The 25,038-nt window shown below is 36.4% G+C and overlaps 1 protein-coding gene and 1 pseudogene across 1 annotated transcript in view; one reads left to right on the forward strand and one right to left on the reverse strand.

Moving 5' to 3' along the window:
• LOC102486524 (nucleolin pseudogene) overlaps positions 1-21,720 on the reverse strand; it is a 40,106-nt pseudogene extending 18,386 nt beyond the window's left edge.
• Positions 1-25,038, forward strand: part of LOC102487753 (collagen alpha-1(XIX) chain) — a 196,433-nt gene that overhangs the window by 111,301 nt on the left and 60,094 nt on the right. The gene's annotated exons all lie outside the window — the stretch shown is intronic.

A 25,038-nucleotide genomic window follows, 5' to 3' on the forward strand; every position in this document is an offset into this window, starting at 1 on the left:
CCCTATAGAAAAAAATTCTCTCTAAAAAAATAGGATTTGGAAAAAGAGTTGAATAAAAAAGGGACATAATATTAAACTAAAGCAAAGGCTGTGCAATGAGATCTAAATAAATACATATAGATACAATTTTTAAAAGGATAATAAAAAGTTTAGTAATTCAATATTAATATGTAAATTTAATGTAACACAACAGAATTCCTATATGATTTAAATTGTGTTGATTTAAATGAAATATTAAAAAAGAAAAAAAAAAACTTTGCAGCCAGTAGTTAGTGTAATGGCTATACCACTGGACTCCCATGTAGTCGACCGCGGTTCACGTCCTGGACCCGGTGGCTTAAAACTCACACCGGGTGTGTGTGCGTGCGTGCCCAAGATCCTGATAGGAGAATGGCCAAAAAGGGGTTGTGGCGTGGCCATCCCCCTTGGGGGGTGATTTCTTGCTTTCTATCTCTCCTTCTCTCTGTCTGTCTGGCGAGCGCACGTGCCCTATAGCAAAAACCTCTCCAAAAAAAAATACTTTGAGAAAGAACAGTAGTAAAGGTAGACCTGGTTTAACACACATAACATTTTAAAAAGTCCTCACAAGAATATAAGTATTGTATTATGTAGTATAAAGATAAGAGGAATAAAACTTAAAATCTAAAAACTGATCTTAGAATTTATGTGAATTTAATTTAACAAATTTTGTATTTTAATTCAATAGGAAAGGATAGATTATTCCACAGATGTTCAGGCACTACTGATTCTATCCATGTGAAAAATATCTATGCCCTACACAAAAATAACTTTCAGACAGATGAAGGACTTACATCAAATTTAAACAGAATGATAAATATTTTGCATTTGGGCAATCCAAGACAAGGTATAGCTAAACAAGATTTAAAACCTCAGAACTATGAAGTGAGCGCTAGATGCATTCAACTTTAAAAATTAAGCACTTCAATGATAATAGTTCATAATCAAAATCACTTCAAAAATTATACTTTTGGTAAAATTGTATCACAATTAACATGCAACCAATTAACATTTACACTTTCCATAAAATTTTTTAATTGATAAGAAAAGGCAAATAACTCAACTTGTTAAATGGAAAAATATGCATGACTAAGCGGTTCACTACAGTGCAAACTCACAACGTCGACAGATATGTAAAAGGCTCAGGTTCACTAGTGCTCAGTGATATGTAATTTACAGCAGTTATGAGATATGACTTGACACTCATCACACTAGTACCTATTGCTGGATGTGATTCAAGGACAAGGCACCCCCCCCACACATTGCTGGTGGTAAGTGTAGAGCTACAGTCTCATTTGGAATGCAATTTGACATCTGTTCAAAAATGAAAAATACAGTCCTTTTACCTAGCAATAGCCTTCTTGAGACTTCGATCTGTATAAAGAATTTCACATGCATGTGATGGGTTTCTTTAAGTGGTGAAAAATGTAATACAACTTCTCACACAAATTCAATAGAATTCAAACATTTCCTGAGTTTCTAAGACAGTGTTTATACAGAGCTGACACATACATGTTATAAATATTAGCTGTTAAATACACAAACATGAGCCTTGCAGAGTTCTTACTGACATGGAATGTGATGGTGTTCATTTCAGCATGATTTGTAGCAACAAAAATCTGGAAGCATTAACAGGAAACTACTTGAATAAATTATGATATAGCTATATCATAGAGTATTATGAAAGTCAGGGAATAAATTAGGACTGTACCAGATAATCTAAATTGATTTATAGGAGATAATCTTTGAGGGAGAAAAATAGAAAAACAGAAAAAATATATATTGTAACCGATGTTAAGCACAAAAAGACAAAAAAAGTATGTTGTGTGTATATCCAGTTATGATTATATGAGTTTGGAAAAAGAATTTGGAAGGTTACATACAAAGTTCATATCCAACTTCTGACATCCAGAAAGGGGGTAAAAAATAAATTTAAAAGTGAGGGATAAAAAGTATGATTTATAGTTACTCTTCAGACCTTATACATATTTCTTATACAATCATCTCCTCTTATTCACACTTTGTTTATCCACAGTTATAGTTACCCATGGTTACCCAGAATCTGAAAATATGAACTGGAAAATTCAAAAAGCAAACGTAAAATCTCATGCTGTATCGCTCCATCCCACACAGATGTCAATCATTCCTTTGTCCTTTTGTCATTGAGTAACCATCTTAGTTATCAGATCAACTGTTGTGGTATCTTAGTGCTTATATTCAAATAAACCCTATTTTACTAATGGCTCCAAAGCACAAGAGTACAGAGGCTGGTAATTTGAATATGCCAAAGAGAAGCAGGAAGTTTTCCTTTAAGTAAAAAGGTAAAAATTTTTTTACTTTAAAAAAGGAGAAAAAATTTTAAAATATGCTGAAGTTGCTAAGACCCACAGAAAGAAAGAATTTTTATCCATGAAGGAGGGATTGAATTTGTAGGTGGAACCTTTTGGTTGGAACCACCAACTTCCAGTAAATGACCAAAATGAACAAAAAAGGGACAGAGGAGAGGCACCTGATACATGTTTTGTGTGCTTTTTAGAAAACTTACAGCCATTCCTTTGACAACATACATGTGAGTCTATAAGGAGATGTTGTAGACATTGAGGGAATGAGTACTGTTGAAAAAGGAATGCCCTACAGATGTTACCTTGACAAGACTGAAAGTCTACAATGTCACCCAGAATGCTGTTGGCATTGTTGTAAACAAACAAGTTAAGGGCAAGATTCTCACCAAGAGAATTAAAGTGTGTATTAAGCTTCTTTTTTTAAAAAAAAAAAATTATTTATTATATTTTTTATTGACTAGCACTTATGGAGCTAATGACAGAGCAAGACAGAGGGCAGGTGAGAAATCACTCCTCAGTGGGGTTGACTATGCTTCAATCCCTTCTCCTCCATTCACACAAGATTTTGTACATGCATACTCCACTGAGCCCAGGACTCCAACTGTGGTCAGCTATGTGGGAACCTAGCACTTAAACCATTACCACCTGCTGGCTCCATGTATTGAGCATATTAAGCATTCTAAGAGTAGAGACATCATCCTAAAGTATGTAAAGGAAAATAACTAGAAAAAAATGAAGCCAAAGATAAAGGTACCTGGGTTCAACTAAAGTGCTAGCCAAGAAAAGTGTACTTTGCGAGAAACAAAGGAAAGGAGCCTGAGCTTCTAAAACCTATTCCCTATGGATTCATGTCATAAGAAGTGTTAGAAATAAATGGATTTATTTAAATAAATTTATGGATTGTACAAACAAATGTTTTTCTTAATTGAGTACAATTGTGGTATTTCCTCCCCAAAAGCAAATTTTCATTGGGATCTAATTAATTTTGTAATATCTTTATTCAAACTTAGTGATTTTTCTAGCTGAAAGACAAAATGTAGCTTAATATGCAACAAATAAAATTCAGTTGTTTAGAGAAAAATTGTAGCTACAGAACATAAACAGAAAAATGTTTCAATTGATGGCAATCAGGTTCTGTACTACACATGGTTTCAGGCATCTGTTGGGGATCTTAGAATGCAATCTCCATTCATAAGAGGGAGCCATTTTATTTATAAAATATTTTATTTTTATTTTTATATATTCTATATACATGAGATATATGCATAAATGTATATATTCACCTTTATTATACTATAAACATTCATAAAGTATATATATATATACATATATAATTTAGAAAATATAATATAATATGTACTGAATGGGCCAACAAGTGGTGTGGTGGTTAAGGCAGCTGGATTCCACATAGCCAATCGTGCAATCTCAGTCTCAGACCCAGCGGCTTGAAGAACAAGCTGGGCACATGTCTTTACATGCTCGAAATCTCAAAAGAAGAAATAAAGGAGAAGGGATTGTGTCATGGCCATCCCCATTAGGGGGTGCTTTCTCACTCTCCCTCTCCCTGTCTCACCCTTCAGCAAACTTGAAAAAAATATATACTAAAATGTATGCTTTATGTCCTTAGGCACTTGTGTAACATTATGTGTATGTTTCAGATAATGTCTCATTTACAAAAGCACAAAAAGAAATGGATTAAAAACAACTAAGTAATCTCTACAGTAACATAAAAGGGATAGTCCAAAGGCCCATAGAAAATGAATATGATTAAAAAACAACTATGCAAAGGTTAATTTTAAAATTATGGTTTCTGGTTTATGTATATTTGTTGTACATCTTTGTAGGGTAAAGTATTTGTTTTCCAAAGAGCACATACAGTGTAATAATCTAACAATGATATAGACATAGTTACTTTCTTCAACATGAAAATTACATTAGGTTGTGCACATTTGATAATAATTCTACTTAGTTTGTTTTTAAATATGTACTGAATTATCGACACTTTTTACTCTTCTGTGCTACACCATTCCATAACCTATTTCAGTTATTTACATGCATTCTATTTATTTTTAAAGTTTTTGCCATAGGGTACATGTGCTCACCAGAGAGACAGAGAGAGACAGTGAGAGGGAAAGTGAGAGATAACTCCCAAGGGGGATAGCCATGACACAATCCCTTCTCCTCCATTCTTCTCCTGGGATTTTGGACACACATGCACACACACTTGGCATGAGTTTTAAGCTGCCCAGACTGGGACTTGAACCATGGTTGACTATGTGGGAGTCCAGCACCTTAACCACCATGCCACCTGCTGGCCCCTACATGCATTCTTTTGTCTGTTAATCATTTTCTCCCTAACTCCATCACCTACCTTGTGTAGCTTCTGTTATCTACCATTATCCTCTCTATTTCATTGCCTTTGAGTCTTCAGTTACCCAGAGAGCACAGACATTCAGTGTACATTAAGTGGGAACATACAGGATTTGTCTTTCATATCCTGGTTTATTTCATTTGGCATAATACCTTCTAGGTTTGTCCACTTTGTAACAAATGACTGTAGATCATTGATCTTTATGATCAAGTAGCATTCCATTGTGTATATGTGCCACATTTTCTTAATCTAGTCCTTGATTGTTGGGTACTTAGGTTGATTCTATGTCTTAGGTATTGTTACTAATGCTACAATAAATATGGACATGTCAATAGTACTATTAATAATGTCTAATAATAATCAATATGTCTCTCTGACAGATTGATTTCCAATCCTTTGGGTAAATACTCGAAAGTGAGATTTCTAGGTCATATAGTAGTTCTATTTTTAGATACTTGAGGAACTTCTAATATTGTTTGTCACAATGGGCTGTACTGAACTACATTCCCACCAGCAATACACAAGTTTCTCTGCAAGCTCATTAGCATTTGTTATTCTTTCTTGTTTTTCGTCATAACCATGCTGACTGAAGTTAGGTGATATGTATTGTGGTTTTGATTTGTATTTCCCTTATGGTAAAAGATGTTGAATATTTTAAAACTTTTTTTTATCTCTTTGTATGTCTTCCTTTGATAGATTTCTGTCCATTTTTAAATTGTATTATTAGGTTGTTTTGTTGTTGTTTTGGGGATTGTTTGTTTGCTTACTTTGTTTCTTTTTTTTTCTTTTTTTTCCTCAGTTTTCTATTTGAGTTTTTTATATATTCTGGCCCCAATCCCTTATTTGAAGTGTAGTTGCCAAATATTTTCTCCCTTTTCTTGGCTGTCTCTTTAATCTATGTATTGTTTGTTTTTTATTTTTAATTTTTGCTTGTTTGCTTTTCTTTGCCTTGTAGAAGCTTTTTAGCTTGGTGAGTTGATCCCTTTAATACTACATAATGACCTTTATTTCCTCTTTTACAGAGTTTTAACTGAACTCTATTTTGTTTGACATTTAGGTAGCTAATCCTGATTCTTTTGCATTTCCATATGCTTGGAATGACTTTATCCAATCTTTCACTCTCAGTCTGTGTGTGTCTTTATCAATGGGGTGTGTTTCTTGCAGGAAGCAAATAGATTTTTAAATCCATTCAGTCTACATGTTTTGATTAAAGAGTTAAATACATTAGCATTCAATAATATTATTGATATGTACAGAGTTACCAGTGAGATTTTGTTGATTGGTTCCCAATTGCTTTGACTTTCTTTATTTCCTCGTTTCTTTTTTTTCCCTTCTGTAATTTTTCTTTGCTGTTTGGTAGATTTCCACAGTGGAAGAGATTGAATGATTTCTATTCTTTCTGTGGTTGTTATACTGGTGAGTTCTATAACTTCATGTGTTTTCATGGTGACATTTATCTTTCTTTTATTTCCACATGTAGCACTCTCTTAAATATTAGGTCATTGGGAAAGTCAAGATGTATTATTTTGTTTTTCTATGCAAAAATGCATCATAATTTTCACAACAAGCCGATATTTCTACAAGAGGCAGTCTAGATCTTGCAAATTCCTTCACTTTGTGTTTGGGAATGATTTTATTTCTCCTTTCAATTTGAAAAATAGCTATGTTGGATACAGTATTTTTACTGCAAATTTTTTTGCCAAAGTTTTAATATGCCAACCCATTCTCTCTTGACTTAGAAGGTTTCTGCTAAGAAATCTGCTATTAGTCTAATAGACTTTCTTTATATGTAACTTGGTATTAATTTCTAGGCATTTCAAAAGATTTTATTTTTGACCTTCGACATTTTGACTGTAATGTGCCTTGGAGAAGATCTTACATTGAATCTGCTTGACATCCTTTGAATTTCCTGGATCTGGGTGCTTGTGTCTGTCTTTATTTGGGAAGTTTGGGGTTAATATTTTATGAACTACAGTTTAAATGTTTTTCTCTTCTTTCTACCTGCTGGGATACCCATTATACCAACTCTTTTCTTATTTCATTTTATTTAATTGCAAAAGGGTGTGTATACTTGCAAAGGAGAGAGGGAGAGAGAGAGCAATCCCTGATGGGGCATGGTCACACTACAATCTTCCTTAATTCTTCCCCTCCATTAGAAGATTGGGCATTCACACATACACACCTCTAGTATGTTTCTCAAGATGCTAGGGCCAAGATTCAAATCACATTTGGCCATGTGTGATCCAGTCCCCCTAACCAGTATGCTAGGGGACTGGCTGATATTGGATTTCTTAATACTGTCCTGATTTCTTTTGTTACCGTAATAAGTTGTTGTTTTTTCTTTCTTTCTTTTGGGCGGCTTTGGCTATTTCAAATATGCCCTTAAGTTCAGAGATTCATCTAACCTGTTGGTAGTGCTTTCCGTAGACCTTTTTATTCCCCATGCTATATTCTACATCTCCAGAATTTCCATTCGATTCTTTTTAGGATGTCTGCCTATTTACTGAATCTCTCATTCACGTCATGCATCGTTTTTATCACATGCCAAAATTGTCTGTATTTGCTTGCTTTTCTCTGAGTTTTGTTATAATCAATATTCAGAAATCCATTTCTAACATGTCTGTAATTTCTGTAATTGCTCATAGTTAGTGAGGAGTTAGCATGTTCTTTTGGCAGGGAGAGAGATTTCCTTGCATGTTCATGTGTCTTGCATTGATATTTCATTATCTAGCAGAGTATTTATTTCTTCCTAATTTAAGGAGTTGGTTTTAAAGTGGCAGCATTTTTTTTAAAAATGGCTTTTTTTTTCCCCTAGGTCTATGTCCTTTAGTATTAGTTGGTAGGATTATATTGGCTTTGGTTTCAATTGGGATCAATATAGAAGACTGTATATTTTCAGAGACACCAGTAAGGGCTACAGGTACCCTGGGTCTGTGTTTTCATGCTGTAGGTGAGGTTAGTGTTACGTACTGGCATCCATGTGTAAAAGGCATAGTTTCACTTGAACTGATGGCAACTGCTATCCTGTGGGGTGATTGTCCAAGTTCTCAGACCCTGTTTAGGAGAGAGATTCTCTTCCAGGGGAGTAAGTAAAGATATCAGCTGAAAGTAAGCAATATCCATTATCTCAAAACGGCTGCCCACAGAAGGATGTAGGTGCTAGTTGAGTTGTAACTCAGGTAGTGGCCAGTTGTTTGGCTTGCCATTGTGTGCACTCCCTAGAGATGGAGGAAGCTGTCTGCTCCAGTGCCTGATTCTCTACAAAACCATGGACCCCTGCACAAGTGATTTGCTGCAGAAAAGCAGTGTGGGTGGTGTTGGTGGTGTAGGAGAGGTCTGCATGCACTTTCCTGTGGGGCAGGGAAAGGGGACTTATCCAACTGCACAACTGTAGGGCAGGGCAGGAACTGAGACCATTCACCTATGCACCTGGGGAAAATGCCTAGATTTCATGGTTTTTTGGGTTTTTTTGGTCTTTTTGGACACCGAAATACACTTATATTTTGATTCCATATTTTTGAGATTTCTTTGTATATAAATGAGATTGAACTAGGAACATGATAGAAACTAATAGCAGGATCATTGCTGTTATCATTGCCATCATGACAACGAAAGTGGAGAGACTCCTGGCAAAGACAGCCAATTTAACAAGAACAAAAATGAAACTATAGAAGGAAATAAAGGGTGGGAATTTTCTGTTCCAATTCATTTGTCTAGTTATTCACTGCCTAAATTACTGATATCTGTAGGAAGTATTTCTAAGTTCCAGTAAGATTACTCTAGGGTGTTGGCCTTTCTATGTCAATGTTAAAATCAACATGTCAACTTTCAGACACACATACAGTCTGCTGAGATTATGAATAAGTTTTTTTTCAAACTGTAGATTGTTTTGGAAAATTTTACCTCATAACAATAAAGAGTCAGCCAACCCGTGTGTGTGTGTGTGTGTGTGTGTGTGTGTGTGTGTATTTTTTTCTATTGTTTCTTAGTAAAGTATTGTAATTTTCACTATGGAGATTTTCATAATTTTTGTTAGATATATTACTAGGTACTTGATATTTTAAGTGATATTTTAAATAATTAAAGTTTTAACTTTTGATTGGTGCTAGTATATTGAAATATATTTTTTGTTTATGGACCTGTATCCAAAGACCTTGCTTAATTAACTAATTAATTCTAATAACTTTAACTAATTAATTCTAATAACTTACGTTACCATGTATACGTGAATAAACAGTTATACTTCCTTTATAGATTTTATCTTGTGACTCTCTCTTCCTGCCATATTTCCTGGCTAGGATCTCTACTGTACTATTGATGGAAGTGGTTATAGTGCACATATTTGTTCTTTTTCTAAATTCAGGGAAAGAACATAATATTTCATTTTTAAATATACTATGTATTCTTGTAGAGAGCCCTATCACAATAGGGATATTGAGAATATAATTTTCTGAGTTTTTCTTGAATATCTGTTATAGGAGTAAAGGAAATTTTCTTCCCTTTAACATACCTGAAAAATCATTATAATACGCAGATTAATAAGAGAAATATCATACAAGTTTTAACATATATGTACATACATGGGAGTCATAGAAAATATGAATGCTAACATGGTTGTAGCTTAAAAACCCTTTCATAACTGGGAATCAGCAGTTAGCGTAGTGGCTATGTTGCTGGACTCCCACGTAGTCGACCACGGTTCACGTCCTGGACCCGGTGGCTTAAAACTCACACCGGGCATGTGTGTGTGTGTGCCCAAGATCCTGAGAGGAGAATGGAGGAGAAGGGATTGCGGCGTGACCATCCCCCCTGGGGGGTGATTTCTTGCTTTCTGTCTCTATGTCTCTCTCTGTCTGTCTGGCAAGTGCACGAGCCCTATAGTGGGAAAAAAAAAAAACTTTCATAGCTAAGAAGAAAATGGGGATACAGATAATCTTAGAGTAAATTATCTTTAAAGAATGGTGAGAAAATAATTGTCTTTGGGAGCTGAGTGAGCCTGGGAGAGACAAAGAGTAGCTGATGACAAGAATCTGTCCAGGCGTATTGACATTCATCCATCTTCTGCAATATGAATTAAATTAGTGACACTTTGGGGAAGGGGGTGAAGGCAATTGTTTTTGTCTTTGAGCGGGTAATTAAATATTAGAATAAAGCCCTTTTTTGCACCTTGGGGAAAAAAAGAGGATGAAAGATAATTGAGAGACCTGGGATGGTATTGGAATCAGAGAGAAAATGTGGTTCTGAGGCTACCCTTTCAGCTCAGCATGTCAAAGTGGACACTATTTGGACACTGTTGAGACATTGAATTTTAAAAATGCTTTTCAACATCTAATAAGACGATAATACAATTTTATTTCTTTCTTGTTAATATGATGAGTTATGGCGTTTGATTTTTCAGTTGTTAAGCTAGCATTGTATTCTTAGAATAAAACTTATTTATGATGTAGATTTTATCCTTCCTGTAAATGACTAGATGTGGTTATCAATGCTAATATCGTGATGAGAATTTTTACATCTAAGTTTATGAAAAACTTAAGACATTTCTTTCTTGTAATTTCTTTGTTAAATTTTGGTATCAAAGTTATGGTGGATTCATAAAATGAGTTGAAAACTATTACTTCTTTTCTGCTCTCTGATGAAACGTGTAATATTTATATTAATTTTTCCTTAGGATTTTTTTTAAAAGAATTCACCGGAAAAGTCAAGGTCCTTTGCGAAAAAAAATATTAAGCTGTGAATTGAATTCTTTGCTTTGTTTAATTGCCTTATTTGAATTTCTCTTTAAAATCTGAAAATTTTTGTTCCAGTGGTTCTATATATATGAGAATAACATGAAATATAACATTCTCTATTTCTCCATTTTCTGGAATGACAGAATTAATACTTCTGCTTCTTCCATTTCTGTCTCACTTCAATGAATTGGTTTTGTTTTTGTTTTTGTTTTTGTTTGTTTGTTTGTTTGTTTGTTTGTTTTTTAGCTTTTACCTTGATAGTATCAATAATATGCTTATCTCTACTTAATTTGTTTGTTTGGGTTTTTTTAAGAGAGATTTTTTACTTTAGAACACATGCATTTGTGGGAGAAAGTGAGAGAGAAAGAAATCACCCCTGGGAGGATGACCACATCACAACCCCTTGTTCTCCATCCTCCTTTCAAGATTTTGAACATACACACATATATGCACCTCGCCTGAATTTTAAGCCCCTGGGTTTGGGATTTGAATTGTGGTCAACTACATGGGAGTCCAGCAATGTAACCATTAAGCCATCTGCTGGTCCCCTTAATTGGTTTTAAAACCAACTTAAATTGGTTTTAAAGATAATCATTCGATACTTAATTACAAAAGACAATGAATTTATTACACCTATATCGTCATCTTCTCTTTCTCTCCTTGTCCCTTCTAATTTTTGTTAGGTAAATAATCTCAACATTTTCAGTATCTGAAATATTCAGATTTTGTTCTTTAACCACATTCCCTAATTTTATAAAACAATGGTTTTATTGCTACATGGAAATTAAGTTTTTTATTAGTCCTTTGGATACAGTTATGTTATTGTATTATGTTACTATATTAACTAATATAGTTTCTTCACAAAAAGTTTATGAAAAACATATAGACAAAGTATCTGGAGGTCCCTAAAATTCTGTTTTTATTTTATATTTTAATGATATTTAGTTGGGTTTATATTGGGTCATAAGAAAAGTTATAATGTATTTTTCTTTTGAGAGACTTTTGCTATAGGGCATGTGTGCTTGCTAGAGAGACAGAGAGACAGTAAGAAATCACCCCCAAGTGCGGGATGGCCATATCGCATTCTTTTCTCCCCCATTCTCCTCTCAGGATTTTGGGCACACACATGCATCTGTTGTGAATTTCAAAACACGGTGTCTGGGACTCGAACTATGATCAGCCATGAGTGAGTCCAGCAACATAGCCATTATGCCATCTCCTGGTCCCCATAATGTATTTTTCTATGCAAAAATGTGTCATGTCTCTCCTGATAATGGGTCTTAAGACTATTCTTGGTTTCTTTGGGGATATTTCAGCCTTTGGTCTACCATTATAAAGTATTGAATATTGTTGTGGAGTTATGAGACTAGCCAGATTCCAACTTTTCCTATAGGAGATTGATCATGTTTTCCACATTAAAAGAAAGAACAAATATAAATATAATAACCAAATGCGTAAATTTAAGAGATGCATTTAAGTACTGATAGTATTGAGAAAGGGAAAAAATTAGGCTTAATTTTATTAAGTACAAAAGGTTTTATACTTACTTTTGCTGGGGTCAGAAATAAAGTATACCTCATAGCATGTTTTATAATTTCCTTGGCATTTTGAGACTGAAAATCAGTTCCTCATTATTGAAATTTTGGTAGTACAAGATTGAAAGTTGTATTTAGACCGAGCTTCAGTGGCACAGTTGGTGGCATACTGAAGTGTACTGCTGAAAGCCTCAGGACTGACCACATATCTTGATCCTCCAGTCAGACCGAAAATGCGCTGGGCACGTGGGTATATGCCTAAGATCCTAACAAGCTGAAGGGCTGGGGAAAGAGAATTGTGGCATTATGAGACCCTATTAAAGATGTTTCTTCTCTCTTTTGCATACTCATGTGCTTTCTACTGTGAATGAAATACATAAACTTTTAAAAATTGTATTTAAACTGATTTTTATAGAGAAGATTGGTTCAAGGATCTATGGCTGAATGATTCCACTTATATGAATGCCTGGCTCTAACTTTCTGAGGAAGATACACTAAGTAAATTCATGGAAAATGTCTAAAACCAAACACAGAGGCAGTATAATCAATCTTTAAACTCATTCCTCTGAATAAATATCCTTCATACCATCCCAGAAGTCCATGGTCCAATGGTGAGTTTAAGGCTATTAGAAAGTAGACAAAGGATAAGAGAAGACTCAAACTTTTCATTTAGGTCTGTTGGAGAGAGTTTAATTGAAAAAGATAGGACCACTTGAAAGTGAATACTGAGGGACCAGCCAGTGGTGTGGTGGTTAAGGCAACTGGATTCCAGATGGCCAACTGTGTGGCTCAAGTCCTGGATCTGGTGGCTTGAAAAACACACTGGGCATGTGTGTTTGTGTACCCAAAATCCCAAGAGGAGAATGGAGGAGAAGAAATTACAGTGTGGCCATCCTTCCCCACCAGGGGGTGATTTCTCACTTTCCCTCTTTCTCCTTCTCTCTCTGTCTCTCTTCAGTGAGCACACATGCCCTATAGCAAAACTAATTTAAACAAAAGCAAAGAAAAAAAATAAAGAAAATTAGTATTGAAAGTGAAGAGAAGAAACATAAGATTAAAATGTGACATCTATAAATATAGTTACATAAACATGCAAATAGCAAGGAGCCTGGAATTTAAGTTTCCTTTACCACCACTGAACCTTTTCTTTAAAAAACCCTTAATCTTTTATTTCTTTCTTCACAAATTATAGAAATTTTCCTTATTCCAAAAACTTCACTCAGAATGTCTCTCCTGGGAGCCTTTGAAAGTTTAGGCCATTTAAAAATGCATATTATTAATTTTACTGAGTTAATAGCCATTATAGTCTAGCAGTGTGTATAATATACATCAGGGGACATCTTAAAATGCATATTATCATAAAATGCATATTTAAGGACTTTCCACCTACATAAATTGAATTTAATAGATTATAACAACTCCAATGGGCCCATTAGGGTCTTTGGAAAACACAGTTCAGGGCCTTGTTAAAACCTATATTAGCCTCATGTCATATTCTACTTAGAGTTTATTCTAGTTACCTAGAGCTTAAATATGTTTGTTTTGCTTAGTTACAAAAAAATAAAACTAGGGAAGTAAATTCTTTCAGAAAGATAGTCTACTAAGGAAGAAAATAAATTTTAATTACGTTGTTTTTCATTTCAAAGAACATAAATAGGAAAGTGTCAATTAAAATAATAGTGGCTAGTAAAAGTGTTTAATCATGTATTATTCCACTTTTTACAAATCCTCCTTTTTCAGAAATGTGAAAATATATCTGCTTCAGTTTAAGTGGAGGTTAATTGCCAATCATCAATGGATATACTTTAATGAGAAGCATTGGATATAAATTATATCCAGCGTTTTTCCGAACATGGTCTGCAGACCACCTACATCAGAATCATGTGGTCTACAGACCACCTACATCACAACCTTCTGGGTCTCTGAGACCCACTCAAGAGCAATTGGATGAGAAGTCTAGGCATATGCCTTTTAATAAGCTCCCTCAGATCTTTGCACAATAACTAAAGTTTGAAGGCAGTGGTTATTAGACTCCATAAACCTATCTACATAATATAGTGACTATGCCAAGTCCTGTCTACAACAAACTCTGTTCTATGGCATACACTTAGGCTGCAGCATGTGTGCTACAACTGCTTACACATTTTCCCACCACATTTTCCATAGTCTTGGCCTCCACTACCCACTTTGGACTTACATAAGAAGCCATTGAACTTTGTGGCTCTAACACTGAACCATGGAGCTCTAACTTTGCAGCAGTGACTAGGAAGTGCGTTAGGTAGAGATTTCAGTGCAATTGTTCATTAGAAATTCTCTCCATTTCTAAAACTTTGGATATGTTTTAAAAAGTATTCTGATGGTTCCAAATCAAAAGGCACCACCCGAGATACTCACTCAAGGTCTGTGACTGTGTGGTGATTATGTCTGACTCTTACCCACAACATGCCACTAGCTACATCAATATGAAACAAAAATCGAGGCATATTCTTTTATTCTGTAGTCTTCCTTAAAAATGAAAGGGTCAAAGGTGGAATTATATTATTAACCAATTACTCTTCTAAATTTGTTTCTCCTGTTTTCTCTCATTTTAGAAATAAAAACAATAGCTCCTTCACTCACTGAAAATTGTACTTTTCTGTGGCCCAGACATAAAGCTTCCCTGAAAGAAAATTCTTCTTTTACCCACTGAGAAGTATCAACTCCAGTAGTTGATATAAATTTAAAACAAATTTTACACTAGAAGCTTAAAGACATTAAAAGGATTGCCTGGTTTCACAAACAGCACAGTGTTTATAATACACAGAATCACTAAGAGGTTCTTAAGTGCTTGTGAAGTTTTACAAAAGTTAAAGACATAAGACCACCATTTGTATCAGAGCTCTCCCATTCATTGGCTTCAAAGCCTTGAATCTAACAAAATGACTTCCAGCTGTGCTTAACTGCATTGTGGGTTAAGCCTTGATTGTTGGTAAGGATCCCCAGCTGTGCTCAGTAAGGGTCCCTATGCCTAACATTCTTCCATCTCCTGTCGAGATCCCCTACTGGAATAGAGTTGTTAATATCATGAAAGGGTCTTATAAAATCTCCCAGTAGCGGGTTTTCTCAACCTGAGATGGCAATAAATGGAAAATATGAAAAGCCTGAAATTAAGTATGAACATCCAGTTCTGACATGGGAGGAATAAACTATGTTTAAGAGAGAGAGAGATAACTATTTGAATCCTTAACACTTTAAATAATTTGACTCATATATTAAAAGATTCGGAGGGGGGGAGAACTTTTAAAAATAACTAGCTATTGGCCCTGCTGTAAGAAATATACCTTCATTTTCATTTTTAAAGTTTTAAAAATTTAATTACAAATTATTTAAATATGTAAGAATGCAACATTAGTAGTTTCTTTGCCCCATTCTTGTAGGTTCCTTCTCAATTAACCACACATTAGCTGGTCATTTATTAAACCAAAGGTAGGAAAAAACTTACATGTTATTGTCTCTACTTCACATAAAATTCAATAGTGAATTATAACACAACTTCCACTTGAGTAACACAGGCCAGAAAGCAAAGATTACTCAGCCGAAAGTAGAATTTTATGTGTGAATGTGTGAAAAGCGTTTCCTGTCCACACCTGGAAGGGGAGGTTCCCTGTTAACTCCCAGTTGAGAAAGCACAGAAACAAACCATTCTGACTATTGATAGAGAAACGCTATATCGGAATGATTTGGGAGAGCAATCACCACTTAAGAAAAGACCCCTCTTCAACTTCTTCATGAATTGGACAAGAAAGTTACGCTGAGCGTTTCCTGGCCACACCTGTAAGTGGAGGTTCACTGTTAACTCCCAGTTGAGAAAGCACAGGAAACAAACCATTCTGACTATTGATAGAGAAATGCTATATCGGAATGATTTGGGAGAGCAATCACCACTTAAGAAAAGACCCCTCTTCAACTTCTTCATGAATTGGACAAGAAAGTTACGCTGAGTTCTGTGCTAGATGCCCTGGGGGGACACACAAGAAATGGAAAACACCATCCATATATTAAGAAACTCCTAACACTGTGAGATTCATCATTTCTCTTACTCAGAATCCTGTGTTCTTCCCAAACCCAGAAACTTGCTGGTCCTTCTGTTTGTGCCTTTCCCTGTATCCTTCCCTTGATCTTGAACAGCCTTCTCCTACTTCTGGAGATTTATATCCTACCTAAAACATGGACACTTGCTTAATAATTAGCTCCAGAATTAGATAGAGAACAAAGTTTAAGAGACGAGCCAGAGAAAAGGACTGCATGGTTCAAGTCTCAATTCTGCCCCTCATTAACTATGTCAGAGTACTTCATTTTCCTCCTTTATTAATGAGAAATAGAAGTGTCTAACTCGTAGTGCTGTGAAGAGGTAAACTAGTTAAAGCTCCTACTGTATCTCCTGCATATAAGGTCTTACATAAATGCTAGATGCCAATTGTGAATGAGTGATGTTTGCCTTCATTTCTAGGTCTTTATCCCATTCAGCAAATTTTTACATAGGTATCAAGAAGTTTAGTCATAAATGTGGGTAAATGACATTTCTATATTGTGGTCACATTAAACGTACTTTATTGATCTTTATATAAAATAAAGAACTTGTACTTAGACATAATAAAGAAGTTGTTATAGACAATTTCAAAGAAACACAAAAGTATATAGAGTGGGATAATGAACCAGTATGTATATACCAGCTGACTTCAATTCAGAGCCAATTTTGTTTCTGCTAGATCCCATCCTGTATTAGTTTGAGGCAATCCCACACTGCTCATACCTCACCTATAAACAGTTTGGTATGTAACTCTAAATGATAGGAGGTTTTGTTTGTTTGTTTTACATAACTACTATGTCATTATACTTAAAATTATTTTAGATAACTTTTTAATATCATTAAAAGTCATTTGGTGTTCATATTTCCAATAATATCATAAATATTTTTAACAATTTGCTTTACTCAGGATCCAAATAAAGTTCACACAATCCAGTGGGTTGCTGTGCTTTTAAGTGTCTAATAATCTGTACTGTCTATCCCTCCTGTCTCTCTGCCATTTAGTTGTTTGTTTTTATTACAATATTTGTTAAAGAGTCAGGGTTGTTGATCTGCCTGGCTAGTCTGGTGGTTAAGCACCATGAATAAGGAGTTCTGTACCACATGGCTGACCGTGGTACAAATCACGGCCCCAGTGCTTCGAACAACATGCTGCGGCTCATGTACATGTGCCCCAAATCCTGATGGGATAGAGGAATGAAGGAAAAGAATTGTGGCATGACCATGTCCCATCAAGAGGTGTTCTGTTTCTCTCTCTCTCTTTCATGAACATGTGTGCCCTCTGGCTATCTTTTAAAGAAAAAGAAAAGAAAAGAAAAAGAATCAGGGTTGTTCATCCAGAAGAGCTTTCCATAGTCTAGATTTGCTGATTGCATCATGTGTAAGTTAATAGATTCCTTTTTTAAAGGGTAGTTCGATCAGATCGGGGTGTGATGTTTTTGGCAAGACTACTTCATAAGATGTCTGATGCTTTTTTACCAGAAGCCACCTGGAAATGTCTTTATTCATGATGATAGTCACCACTGAAATCCATATGTAGACCCATTACTTCATTTAGGGTTGCAGAGTGGGAATTTTTAATTTCTCATTCCCTCTACATTTACTGGCTCTGATAGTTCTGTAAGGAGGAACTTCTCTTCATCTAGTCTCTGCTTACCCACAAAGGAAGGTCCTGATCAATCCTCGATTCATCCCATTATTATCATTTTTCAAAATAATGACTTAGTTCTGTAGCATTTTTAAGTTGTTACCAATCATATTTCACTTGCTTTGTTTTGATTTTTTAGTATTATGAACCAGTTTTAATTCATCACAAGTGTCTTTCTTGATCCTCAAGTTGTCCCATTTTTGGTCTATAAGATCCTCTTTTCGTTAATGTCTGAGTCCCTTAAAGTGGACCATACATATTTCAGAGCTTCCTTTTTGGTTAGAAAAACATGTTCCAGGCTCCTACATATTTTTCAGGTTCTCACCATCATTCAAGGACCGACTTAGCTTTTGTCTGCAACATGAAGGCTCCCTGACACAGCTGCCTACAGTACTTTCCTTACCCCTGAACCCTAGGACTTTCAATGTTGTGGGCTCCTTTGGCAATTATCAGAGGTAGGTCTTCCCTAAGTAGCAACATGGAGTCTTTATCTCGCCAGTGGGAGATAATCTTTATCTCATCTTTATCTCACCAATCAATATTTTGATTACTTAACACGTCACTATTTAATTATAATTATTGATATTTATTGTATATAATTATATAAACCTTCCAACAATTTAATAAGACTCTTGCTAATTATGACATTAAGAATCTAATGTATTTTAAGATATTTCCTGGTCTTGCATGTATAATTAGATGAGTTTTCTAGTCAAGGTTCAGTAAGTAAAATTAAGTGACAAACTTTTTAATAATGCCAACAAAATTATCTTACATTTTATATTTGGAAATAAATAAGTTTAAATTTAGAAAAAGTTTTAAAAACAAAGATAGTACAGAAAAAAAAAACATATGGAAGAGCTTTGTAAAAGTGCATGAGGAGAATGAAATTAAAGAGTCTTAGGCCAACCCTGTAGCACAATGACTACTGTACAAAGGAAGCTGGATCCCACATGACTGAACTAGATTCAAATGCAAGCCCTGTTGCTTGAAGAAAACATTGGGAACAAACAGGATCCTGATGAAACAGAAGCAAAAACTCTTACAGTTTTGGGTCAGCAAATGGTATAGAGGTTAAGGCAGCTGGATCTCACATGGTCAACAGCACGGTTCGAATCCCAAACCTGATGGCTTAAAGAATATGCCAGGTGTGTGTGTGCATGTCCAAAATTCTGAGAGAATAGTAGAGAAGAGATTGCAACATGGCCATTTACCTGGAGGTGATTTCTCACTTTCTATCTGTCTCTGTCTCTCTCTCTGTCTCTGGAGAGATCACACACCCTATAGCAAAATAAATAAATAAATAAAATAGTATGTCACTGTGACCAGACCCCATTGGTGATGCTTACTCTGTCTCTCTGTTTATTTTCCTGTCATGTGTGCACGTGCCTTCTGGCATAAGAAAATTTTTTTTTACTCCAAAAACTTTTAAAATCCATGCATAGGTAAAATTTGTCCTAAAGTCATCAAAGCAAAAATCATGATAAAACATTCTGCTTTTCTTTATAATTGCCAATGCAAAACAACAACAACAACAACAACAAAAAACTTATTTGTAGGAAAAAAATGGTTTTGTACGCACATGGGATGAAGCAATATAAATTCAAAACTTACAGATAAGGGTTAACTATCGCTCATCTACTTAAAAAGTATATATGAATATTCAGTCAAAACCAATAAGAGTATCTCTCTTGAACGTTATTTCTATGGCTTTGTAAGTAGACTAAGGACTGCACACTGTCTGGGAATGTCCTCAGAAGGCTCTGTCAGTGATCAGGTAACAGAGTAAAAACCCGAGTCCTTTCTTTCAAATGGAAGAGGGAAGACAGAGGGACAGAGAAACTATTTAAACTTCGTCTTCTTTCCTTGTGGCTTGTGGTCTCCTCCTCCTCCTCTGCCTTCTCGAAGCCACCTCGCCCTCCAAAGCCTCCTCTGCCTCCACCTAGACCCCCGAAGCCACCTTCACCCTTAGGCTTGGCCCAGTCCAAGGTAACTTTGTTTCCATCAATTGCACCATCTTCCATTGGCCTCCTTGGCAGCTTTGGCATCTTCCTCACTGTTGAAGTCTACAAAACCAAGCTCTTTGGAGGATCCTGTTTCCCGGTCACTGACTATCCTTGCACAGATAAAGCCATCTAAAGACTCATTTAATGTCTCTTCAGTGGTATCCTCAGACAGACCTTTGATAAACAGAGTTTTGGAGGGCTGACTTCTCTCATTAGGTGATCCCCCTGGGTCCTTATAGCTCCAGCCTGATGGCTCTGCCTTCAATTTAGATAAAGCCATCTAAAGACTCATTTAATGTCTCTTCAGTGGTATCCTCAGACAGACCTTTGATAAACAGAGTTTTGGAGGGCTGACTTCTCTCATTAGGTGATCCCCCTGGGTCCTTATAGCTCCAGCCTGATGGCTCTGCCTTCAATTTCCCTTTTGTTACAGGAATTTAAAGCTTCTTTAGCATCTTCAAATGAAGCAAATTCTATAAATGCATACCCTTTAGATTTGCCATTTTGGCTCTGAGGCACTTTGATAAAAGTTGCCTTCTCAAATACTTCCTGAAGTGTTTCTTCAGTCGCATTGTAGGAGAGGTTGCTCAAAACCAGAGTTTTTGATTCACCACTCCAAATGCTATTCTTTCCACCTCTATAGTCTTGATTTTGACCTTTCCCTCCAGTGTAGTATAGAGAAATAGACCGCCCATCAATCTCTGTTCCCTGCTTTTCTTCAAAGGTTTTCTCTGCATCAGCTTCTGTCTTAAATTCAATGTAGGCAATCCCTTTACTTCTTCCATCTTTGCTGATTATTCTGATCTCCATGGCATCTTCAAATACTTCTTTCAATTCATCTTGAGTGACTTTGAAGAGGAGATTTTTGGCCAAAAGTGTTCTTGCATCTCGATCTTTCTTACTGTCTTTTTTTTTTTTCTCTAGTTTAATTTCACTGCCAAAAATTTTTAAACCAGTGAGTTCCAAAGCTTGTTCTAGATCTTCAGCAGATTCAAAGTCAACATAGCCAAACTTCCTAGACATACCAATTCTGACATCCACGACAGCAAGATCATTTTTAGCAAAAATACCACTAATACCAGTTTTAAATTCAGAAATAGATTTGTTATTGTTCAGGTTTCCAACAAACAGATGAAAGGATGTAGCTGGTTCTGTGGCTTCCACCTTCTGTTTCTTGGTCTCAGGAGCCGCTTTCTGTTTGGTCATTTCCTTCTTTCATTTTCCAGGAACTTCTTTGACAGGCTCTTCTTCCTCCTCATCTCCCTCCTCCTCATCGTCTTCATCATCATTGTCATCCTCATCTTACTCCTCATAATCCTTATCATCATAATCCTCTTAATCTTCATCTTCAGCCACAGTCTTGGCTTTGACAGGTGCAGCTTTTGCAGGAGATTTTTTTTCCTTTGGTTGGTGTGGTCTCCATAGCTTCTCCTTCAGACTCATCTTCCTCATCCTCATCTTCCTCCTCATCCTCATCCTCCTCCTCTGAGGCTGGGGCAGCAGCTGCTTCTTTCATCACTGCTGGCTCAAATTCATCTTCATCTTCATCCTCATCCTCATCATCTTCCTCACTGTCATCTTCTTCCTCCTCATCGCTGTCTTCCTTCTTGGAATTCTGGCCATTCTTTGCCCCCTTGGCTGAGGTGGCAGCTCCTTTCTTACCAAGAGTTGCTACCAATGCTTTGCCCAGTGTGGCTCCCTTCTTGCCAGGTGTTGTGACTGCTTTGGCTGGTGTAGCGTTTTGCCTGGGGTGAGTGCTGCTTTCTTGGCAGGTGCAGCAAGTGCAACCTTTTTGGTTGGAGGAACTACCACCTTTTCTGTTGGAGTTGTGGCAGCCTTCTTACCTTTTTTTCTGAGGGACGATAACCTCTTCTCCACGGCTACCATCTTCTTCATCTTTTGACATTTTTTCATCTTCACTATCTTCTTCTACCTCCTTTAGAGGAGGAGCCATTTTTGGGCATCACCTTGATTTTTTACCAGCCTTAGCGAGTTTCACCATGATGGCAGCTCACAGTGGCAGAGTGTATGGCGGGCGAGTGGCGCAGATGAGTCTTGAGGAACTCCAGCGACATTGATGGTGGCCACGAGCACCAAAGATCCTGGAGTGCGTATGCTCGGCAGCCAGCTACAGCTCTAGACTGAGGCGAAAGTCATAGATTTTTCATAATATTCATTTTCTATGAACATTTTGGAGGTATCACAAGATATATATATGTGTGTGTGTGTGTGTGTGTGTGTGTATGCATATCTTGGTGATATATAACTAAGCTTTGTAGAAATAACAATTAACATGGTTTATTCTAAGCACGATTTTGAGTGACCAGACCTAGAGAAATACAGAAGTGTTTCTTGGGCTGTCCAGATGCAGTAGTTCTTTTTCATTTTTGAGTGCAGGAGACACAAAGTTGTGCATCAGAGTAAGGAGTCTCTCTATTGGCCTGGCCCAGAAAGACAGAACATCTGGGGGTGGACACTTGTAAGTTACAGGTGGATTTAGAAATTTGTAGGTTAATAATTGCTTAAATATGCAAGTCTTTTTTTTTTTTTTGAGGTTTTCGCTATAGGGTGCGTGTGCTAGCCAGAGACAGGCAGAGAGGAGAAATCACCCCCCAGGGGGGATGGTCACGCTGGAATCCCTTCTCCTCCATTCTCCTCTTGGGATCTTGGGCACGCATGCACACACCCCCGGCGTGAGTTCTAAGCCACCCAGTCTGGGACACGAACCGTGGTCGACTACGTGGGAATCCAGCGACATAGCCATTACGCTAACTGCTGGTTCCCAAATATGCACGTTTTTGTCTAAAAGAGACTTGGAGTCAGTAGAAAAGAATGTCTGAATTTAACTTGAATGTAGATAATAAGGCCTTGTCATTTATCGTTGATGCTATGCCAGGGACAAGACGTGAGGAGCTGCTCACAATCACTAGATCAAAGCAGTCGTTACCGTAACATTAACGTTTAGACACTTGAGACTTTCCCAGGTCCCTTGAAAAGCATCTTAGTCCAGAGAGAATAGTCAAAAATCTGCCTTTAATCTGTGTACACACACACATGCATAGATATATATCTATATCTATAGATGGTATCTATATATATATATATAGAGAGAGAGACCTAGATATAGATATAGATGATATTGATATAGATATAGATATGGCTGGTATAGATAGATAGATAGATAGATAGATAGATAGATAGATATGGCTGATTTTATATATATATATGTATATAATTTTTTTCTATGTAATTTGAGAATCATGACCTTTTAGCAAACCTAACTACATCAGTGTGTCTTTTCTAAGAGACATATTCTCTTATATAACCACAGAACAGTTATCAGCTTCATCAATTTGCAGTAATACACTACGTGTTTAAATTTTGACAAAAATATGTAACATGTATGCATAGATTATAAACACCTTTCACAGGCAGCAACTCAATATAATGCCAAAAGATAGATGAGGCTATAAGGTTATGTTTATTGATAAGGAAACTTAAGCTCAGAAAAGTGCTTTTACTGGGACCAACAGATGGTGTAATTGCTATGCTGCTGGACTCCCACGTAATCAACCATGGTTCAAGTCCTGGACCCGGAAGCTTAAAACATGCCAGGCATGTGTGTATGTGTGCCCAAAATCCTGAGAAGAGAATGGAGGCAAGGGGATTGCAGCATGGCCATCCCCTTTGTGTGTGTGTGGGGGGGGGAGGTGATTTCTTGTTTTCTGTCTCTCTGTCTCTCTTTCTCCAGTGAGAGCACGCACCCTACAACAAAAATCTTTCTAGAAGAAAAAAGAAAAGTAATGTTACTATCTAATATTTTTCTCTTTATATCTTATAACTCCAATTGAATGAGAATTTGTAGAAAAGTCTATATAAACCTTAATGCCCAAAAAGGTTAAAAATGAAAAGTCTTTAATCCATGTATTCAAGACAAACAAAGGACTAAATTGAGATGGCAATGTGAGCCCAGTCATTGGACCTAGTGGGGATTTGCCTTTGATGATTGTGGAGAAACTCCTTCTCCATGTGTCGTTCGCAATGGATCTCTGCTCAGCAACTGCAACAGACTGAATTGTCTCTCTCGGACGGGTATACCATTTCATCTTCCTTCTTCCTCAACTAAAAGAAATGAGGTGAAGAATTTTGGAAAGGGCCTGAAATATCATTGCAGACATTGCACTAGTTTGGACATCGTCACACTAACACACAGACAATTTAGCTGTTTCAAGAATTTATTCTAGATGTGGCACTAGATCTAACTTAGTCTCCAAAACTGTCATTTAAAATACCATTATTGGGGCCAGCAGGTGATGTGGTGGTTTAGGCGCTGGCTTCCAACATTGTCAACTATGGTTCAAATCCTGAACTTAGCAGCTTGCTTTCTCACTTTCCCTCTCTCTTTCTATCTCTCTCTGGTGAGTGCACGTGCCCCATAGCAAATTAAATAATAGAAATAACAACAAATAAAATTAAAGAAATCTTTTTTAAAATGTTTTTAATGCTATTATTTTACTCAAAATTCTTCCCGATGCATTTTCATTCAGGGTACATTTGTGGGAGACTCATTATGTGTCTCTGCATATGTGTATCTGAAAAGAGGCTGACAAGCCTAATGATTCTGAGTAACAGGCTTATACTAGCCCATTTGACATCCTGTTCTACCCTATCCTTGTCTATCCACCTCCTCAAACATCACCTTAGGCTTGGCTTCCACACGGAGGCACTTTCCTGTTAGTGCTCCATCACAGGACTTATAACTGCTATGTCACTTCCCTCCTTTTTAAAATCAAATGTGTTTTCCTTCTCTTTCTCTCTCAACTAATCTGAAAATAACCTGTCTCTTTTAGTTGTCACTCCTTAATGCAGTAACCACAATTTCGGGCAAAGTGGGAAGGCTGGGCTATGGCGTACCGCCTTGCTAACATGTTACATTAGGACTTTCCTATGGGTGCATTCATTTATGATCATGTGTTAGCATACACAGAAGTTACAGCAGTGGTTCTGGGAATGCCTCTTGTCCCTGTACCACAAAATTTGTTTCTAAGAAGTCTGAACATTCTGAGACTACGTTAGTTAACATGAATGACCACAGCCTCGTAGTAAATTCCCCAACAGTCTGTTTTTTAAAGGGTTCTTGAAATTTAGATTGTCCATAAAAATGTCAGTTAGGTAGCTTTCCTGCCACATGAATTAACCAAGTTAACTGGGTATATAAGACTAGGGAAACAATAAGAGATGGTTTGACTTTAAATAAAATTATGTGGGATTTTTCTTTTCTTTTTTTTTTTTTTTGAGAGAAGTTTTTGCTATAGGGTGC

Source organism: Tupaia chinensis, unplaced genomic scaffold (assembly GCF_000334495.1).
Source record: "Tupaia chinensis unplaced genomic scaffold, TupChi_1.0 Scaffold000639_1, whole genome shotgun sequence".
Taxonomy (NCBI): Eukaryota; Metazoa; Chordata; class Mammalia; order Scandentia; family Tupaiidae; genus Tupaia; species Tupaia belangeri.